Below are 7,334 nucleotides of genomic sequence, written 5' to 3' on the forward strand. Positions count from 1 at the left end.
CGGTGTATCTGTCAGTGAAGTCAAAAAAGTCCAGCAGGCAAGATGTCATCTTGTAATTTTCAATAAAGTAGCAAGTGACAGACATGAAAGAGCAGGTGGTTCTAGAGGTCCAGCAGTCACATGTGAGGCAAACTGATGGAGCTTATTTCACCCTGTCTTCCCATAATGCACATTTTGTGTCATATAGTTTCGGGATCGTTGTAAGGGACAGTGTCTTTTTACTAGGTAGTGTGTGCATTAAGGCTTTCATAAAACGTTTTAAAAACTATGTTCTCCACAACGGAAAGGGTCTAGAAATCAGTGGCAATCATTTTAGCCAACTCCTCATTGGTGGGGTGATCTGCTTTGGTATAAACTGACTTATTTTGCTTTGGGTTGGAGCAAGATGTGTTATACTTGCATTACTAGTATCTGCTGCAACAGTTGTTGTTGATTTGGGACCAGACACTCCAGGGTCAGTAGACATTGAGCCAGTTTTCCCTCTCTCTTCCAACTGCACCATGGGATGGACAGTCCTGATGTGTCTGTGCAGGTTTGTGGTGGAACCTGCTCTTACTGTTATTTTTATTTTACAGTGAAAGCACTGTGCTCTGCTACTCCCAATATCTTTAAACTGCAGCTAGATGCTGCTTTGTTTACGGGTGTCAGTCGTATTTACGCGTTTTACGCTTCCAATACCAGCGTTTCATGATGCAGGATCAATTTACATATGAAAATATCAATATCTAATTTGATTAAATTTGTTTTTAATCGTAAATATGACACACAGACAAAAGTAAACTCAGCAATTAGCGGGATAGTTGGCAATACCCTGTTAATTGGAACTGCACTGGCCTTCCACCTCTCATTCATGTGCGTGCTACAGCTCTGCAAGAGAGTAATCCAATGAGAAACCCGAAGCACAAAACATTAGACCATGTCACGGTTCTGGGTCATTTTGACCCAGCTTTTTCTGTTTCTTATAATTTGGTGTTTTTCTAAATTATGATTTATGTTCTGATTTGTTAGTTTTGCTGTTTTGATTATTAATGTAGGTTTAGTTCAGTGTCAAGTTTGCGTCTTTGTGATTTGTTTCTTGTTTCCTGCTTTATTTTGATAGTCCCAGTCCTATGTCAGTGTATTCAGTTTTACTTCCCCCTGTCTCGTTAGCCCTAATCTCTCCCAGCTGTGTCTCCCTCCTGTTTCCCATTCCCTGATTACTCCCCTGTGTACACTCAAAAAAATGAATGAGGTGGATTGTTCAGTGTATATTAATTATTTATTTTCATTTTACTTAAAATATATGTTTTTGTTAAGTTAACATATGTTTTTCTAATCAAGTCTACGTAATTGTGTCTATTATTCAACGTACATAATACTAATGTGTTACTTGATCGCATAACATTTAAGTTAAGTCAATTAGGATCGATATACCTTGTATATCCACAAGGTGGCAGTAATGCAAAAACAGTTGTAATGAAACCGCGCAGAACAAGAAGGTTTCACGGCTTGTGCCTGCTCATGCACAAGACTTCAAATTTAACTGAAAAAGGCTGTTTTGGCGCCAAGCTGCTGTTTCTTTGAGAGGTAAGACCACTTTTTTCTTTGACTATGTTGTGTAGTATCTATATGTCCAGCATGGTTATATTTTGCGTTTGTCTTACAAGACATGTTATATCGTTTGCGTGTGCTTGTTTTACATTAGTTTTACTGGGTCCTGGACATGCTTATTTTGTGGACTGTGTAAGAAACATTTTTATTGTTTTTTGTTTTATTAAGGGATTAGCTACAGGGGTTCATGGGGTTATTCTTTCAAGGGGTTATTTTTCCATTTGCTTTCTTGGGATTCCTTTTCTGTAATCCGAGAGTCGGAAATATCGAATAGGATAGCAAGGATAGCATAAAGTGACATTTAAAATCCAAAAAGTCAAGGGCGAAAGCCACTGTGACACCATTGCTCTGCTCTATCAGTAATCTGTATTATGTAAAAATGGTCTGTAAATACAGCATGTTTCCTAGCGGAGTTATACATATCAATGTAGTTATAAATTACAGTTTGTGAAAGTACACACTTTTTTTAATAAAATTATTCAAGACATATGAGTGGACAGACAATGGAGGTCGACAGACCTGGTGATAATTGCTTCTATAGAAAGTTAGCACATGGCAGTGTCAATCTCTTGCTTTTCTTCTGAGTAGTATTTTATTTAGTTGTAATTCAAACAATAATTTGCTTCTTGAAATTAAGGAATTAATTTTTTTTTTCTTTATAAATCTCAGATCCTGCCTTTACCTGCTCCCTCCTATACTGATGTGGTGTATGTGGTATTGCTGAGCTTGTATGTGGTATGTGAACTGTTATACTTTTAAAAACAAAACTGTTTTATAAGTTAAGTTTTCTTTTGTGACCCATCCCATGCCCCTGTTATTTCTTCTCCACATCTGAACCATGGTTGCAGTTCAAGGGCCTGAGGCATGAAATTCTTTTCAGATCAGCTGTGATCAATATTTTTTGGAACTTGATAAATAACAATAAAAGCTGTAATGGCTCCATTAGCATTTTGTGTAAATGTTTGTGTTAAAATTATAGCTTTAATGAGGTCTTACTACATTAGTTTTAGTTTGTATATGTGTACATATAGTATGTATATTTACAGTACAGTATGTTGTAGGGATGTAAGAAAATATCGATACAACGAAATATCGCGATATTTCGCGCAATGATACTGAATCGATATTTAAAATCACTGTTATCGATTTTTTTAATTGAAAAATGACATGCATTTACTGTTTATTTCTTTTGTATGTTGGAATTCAAACTCCGGCCACTGGTTTGCAGTTTTCACCGCCTTTACTATGACGTAAAAACGAGGTCTCGCGATAACTGTAGAAGCGTCTAGTTTGCCAAAAGAACGAAGTAGAACAGTCAGTGGACGTGTGTGATGCTAGCTAACTGATGACTGAAGAGGAGAGGATACAGCCGGCCCCCGCAGCTTTCAAAGCTGATGTGTGGACTTATTTTGGATTTAGGACAAAAGAAGGCAGTAAAGACTATGACAAGAGCTATGCAGTCTGTAAAATCTGCACCGCCAGAGTCAAATATTCCGGTAACACAACAAATTTACGAACACACGTGTCTAGACACCATAGCGACGTAGCGTCAAATGCTAATTTTAAAACAAAATGAGGTGATTCCTCTCAACGGACAATTGAAGAAGTTAACTTTTCGAAACTACCAGCAACTTCAACTCGTGCAACAAAAATAACGCAGTCAGTACTTGTTTTTATTTGCAAAGACATGCACCCCCTGAGTGTTGTGGAGAATAAAGGATTTCGTAATATGATTAAAACGCTGGAGCCCCGTTACACCGTTCCTTCTCGACAACACATCACGGACATCGCTCTGCCAAAGTTGTACCAAGAAGTCAAAGCGACAGTGCTGGACTCTCTCAACTCGGCTGAGACAGTTGCTCTGACATGCGACGCTTGGACTTCGAGAGCCACTGAATCGTACGTAACTGTTACAGCACATCACATAACAGACCAGTGGAACCTTCAGTCTCATGTACTACAAACCCGAGCCATGCATGACAGTCACACAGGTGAGCACATTGCAGCGTTACTAACTGACGCTGTGGCTGAATGGGGATTGAACGCAAAGGACCTTGTTGTTGTTACCGATAATGCACCAAACATGGTTCTCGCGGCTAGACTTGCAGGCATGACGCACATACAATGTTTTGCACACAGTCTGAATCTCGCCTCACAGAAAGCACTGAAAATACAATCCGTGGTGCGACTTCTCGGGAGGATCCGACGTGTAACAGCCTTTTTCAGGCGCAGCACCACAGCCAGCAACCAGTTGAAGCAGAAACAGTGCCTCCTTCAGCTACCAGCTCACAGATTGATCACAGACATAATTACAAGATGGAACAGCTCCTATGATATGATAGAACGATTTTTAGAACAGCAACCAGCCATCTGTGCAGCTCTGCTTTCTGCAGAAGTTAGGAAGAGTGAAAAAGAAATTTTCACATTAAGTGAGTCTGACATCACATGTGCAGAAGAAGTTGTCAGGGCACTCAAGCCTATGAAGGACGCCACCCTGGTGATGTCAGAGGAGAGTATGCCAACCCTGTCCATCATTGCTCCTCTTCATGCCAAGCTTGTGATGGGTGCACAAGAAAGTGTTGATGATACACCGACAGTAAGGGACATTAAGACTGCCATAGCAGAAGATCTGGGAAAGAGATATGTAAATGAGAGGGAGACACTATGGATGGCATCAACTGTTGATCCTCGGTTTAAGGACCTGCCCTTCCTGTTTGAAGCAGAGACCAGTGAGACCTATTCCAGACTGTTGGACACTGTGGTGACTGTGATAAAGAAGGAAGAAAATGTAAGTAAATAAATTAGTTTATTTGGAAAAATTCAACTGAAGTTATAAGCAAGTGAATAAAGTAAAAAGCAAAAAAAAAAAAAAAAGCATATTGATGACATTTGTCATCAAATATTAGTGAAAAACAGGGTGAATCTTGGATTTGAATTTTGACTTTCTGACATTAATACTATTTGAATTTAATGTTTTTCAGCAGCAAAAGAATGAGGAGACTGACAAACAGGTGGAGGAAGAGAATGCCACAGAGGAGGCTCATCACCCACATATCAAAGACAACTTTGACTCCATCCCTCGGCCACCCCTAAAAAGACAGAGGACCTCATGTGCATTGGTGGACTTGCTCGGAGCTACGTTTGCCTCTACTAGTGACAATACTGCACCAAAATCAGAACATGATGTTGCTGCAGCTGAGATCAAGAGGTATAGAGATGAGACCCCTTTGCCTCTCACAGGAAATCCTCTCAGTTGGTGGAAGGACCATGAACAGGAATACCCTCAGCTATCCAAAGTAGCAAGGAGTTTCCTATGCATTCCTGGAACAAGTGTCTCTGCAGAGAGAGTTTTCTCCTCTGCAGAGACATTGTAAATGCACAGAGAAGTGTCCTGAGAGCTGACCATGTCGATCAGCTTGTATTCCTGCACAAAAATCTGGAAATTGAAAAATAAACACTGAGAAAACACTACACATGTAAAATCTCTGATATGAGAATGTTTGACATTTTGGTTGAGTCTCATAAGCACTTATTTAGATGAGTAAATTCCTTTTTTCAGGTTGTACTAAAAGTGTTCCATTGATGGACACTGCAGAGCTGTACTTTATTTTATTAACACTTAATTGTAATAGGACTTTACATTTTTTGTTAATGTTTACTTGGATGGATTCTTCAAGCAATTTCATTTTTGATTTATATTTGTTTATGTTAAGGTCACATAAAAAGTGCTTTGTTTTGATGCTCCATAGAGCAGTTTTTGGATAAGTATTTTACAATCATAGTACTTAGAAAGACTTCAGTGTTACATGTTTACTTTTTTCATGTTAAAAAATACTTGATATTTCAGTAAAGTAGTTTTTGTTTGTTTATTTGACATGACTTCTAATAAGGCAGATGTTAATTTCTCCATTCATTTTGAACTTAGAGTGTTTTTGTTTCAGATGTTTCATGTCAAGCATTAAACAGTTTGGACTGTTTACTTGAGTTTTCCTAATTAAATTTAGTCCTACTAAACACAAATATCGTCTGGCTTTTAGTATTGCAATATATCGTATCGTCTACCCTGTATTATGATACATATTGTATCGCCAGATTCTTGCCAATACACACCCCTAGTATGTTGTGTTTGTTGACATATTTTCAGGTGGAAGCAGAATATGTGAGGATTACTACTGCTGCACATGTTCCAAGGCTTTTTACACAACTTGACCAATACACTGACCAGCTCATAAAAGTCTTCAAGAAAAAAGGAGGCGTTGCAGGGAAGAAAATTAGACAAACTTTGGCCCCAGCCACACAGGTGCGTTATTCTGTTGGTAGCAAAATATTATGGCTAATAAGATCATTTTCAAATTTAAACAGCTAGTGTATGGTAGCTGCACAGTGCACTTACATTTATATTAAGCAAGACAAAGTTTGGTACTCAAAACGTTGGAAAATTTAAATTACCTAAACATATGTAAAATCTGATCCCTTGATTTAGGTTAAACCAGAAGTGAATGTTTTTATGTTATGTTTTGAATGCAAAAAAGATGATGTATTAGTTTGTCTTTACCTCCATTATGGACATATATAATGTGGTGGAAACCCTGCCCAACAGGTTAACTATTCATGTCCATGTGATGATTAGTTGGTCTTGTGTACATGTCTATCTGTGCAGTGGATATGTCATTCATTTTGCGTATAATGTGAGTTTCTGTCATCCTAAAGTATATCTGTTTTCTCTTCCTGTATCTCTGCCACTCTCTACAGAAGGAAACCATTGAAAAGGGGAGGGAGTGTGTCCTCAGGGCACTACCTTTTTACCTGAATGAAGACCCAAGCATCCTCTTCAAAGAATAATTGGTTGGTAATTTTAGTTTAGTTTTTTATCTGTATTAAACCAAATTTTGAATAACTAATGTTGTTGCATGTTGTTGTTGTTGTTGTAATTTGCATGGAACCTGTTTAAATGTTTTGGGAAATCTTCTTGTATACCCAAACTATTTATATTTATCGTTGAATCTGTAGTCTGAAATAGTGGCGCACTGGGGTGCATGTTCCTAATATTGTGTTTACGTCATTAAAGGGTAGCTTTGGCCCTTTTTCTTTCTTTTTTTAAAACTGGATGCCATTTTTCTATGTTTTTGTGTCTAAGCTACAGCTGTTCAGAGGGAGCTGGAACAAATTACCCTTGCTATCTTTACCATCGAAAGAGCTGATGCCAGCACTCCTCCAGCCGATGTGGGTATAACCATCTAGTGTGTCCTGCATGACCTGGAAGACCTGGCCTCTGCATGTGCACTCTTAATGGGTAGGATATATGCACTGAATCTGTTAACCTCAAGACTGAAAGCTAAGAGACAATCAAAAGTATTGAGATTTAAAGGATTTAATTGAGAGATGATACTGCACCAGAAATGTTGAAGGGTGGTGTGTATATTAGCGTTCAAGGCATATTGTTATGAGGTGGAAATATGTTCATATTCAGTTTGTGTTACATTGTGTGCATTGTAAAGGTAATTGCAATACATACTAAAAATAAGGGTAAGTTAGGAGGTTGATCTGATATCCTCGTGTTGGTGTTGTTCCCAGATCATCATACTAAATGTTGTTCCAGGATCAACATTGCAAGTGACCAATCAGAATGTTGTGACGTCATACTTTTGCGACTTCGGGAAAAACCGGCGTAAAACAAAAAACTGTACTTAAGCTGCGTGAAACCGCCTCTGTCCGCCGATCAACTGACCCTAACCCTAACCGTA

At 38.5% G+C, this 7,334-nt stretch overlaps 1 long non-coding RNA gene and 1 pseudogene across 4 annotated transcripts; both read left to right on the top strand.

Moving 5' to 3' along the window:
* The first annotated feature begins 1,228 nt into the window (after window positions 1–1,228).
* Window positions 1,229–6,899, top strand: LOC146664590 (uncharacterized). 4 transcript variants are annotated; one of them, XR_014912493.1, is made up of 5 exons: window positions 1,229–1,566; window positions 2,260–2,325; window positions 5,735–5,890; window positions 6,343–6,435; window positions 6,728–6,899. It is a non-coding gene; the product is annotated as an uncharacterized LOC146664590 (long non-coding RNA). The 4 variants fall into 4 exon arrangements; XR_014912495.1 differs by lacking the exon at window positions 1,229–1,566 and adding an exon at window positions 1,580–1,722; XR_014912494.1 differs by lacking the exon at window positions 2,260–2,325 and having other exon boundaries at window positions 1,233–1,566.
* On the top strand, window positions 2,655–5,694 carry LOC146664591 (E3 SUMO-protein ligase ZBED1-like; annotated as a pseudogene).
* Window positions 6,900–7,334: the final 435 nt, after the last annotated feature.

The sequence above is a fragment of the Rhamphochromis longiceps genome, linkage group LG7 (genome assembly GCF_057381845.1).
Source record: "Rhamphochromis longiceps isolate RC_006_pf linkage group LG7, R_longiceps_female_GT1.1, whole genome shotgun sequence".
Classification (NCBI taxonomy): domain Eukaryota; kingdom Metazoa; phylum Chordata; class Actinopteri; order Cichliformes; family Cichlidae; genus Rhamphochromis; species Rhamphochromis longiceps.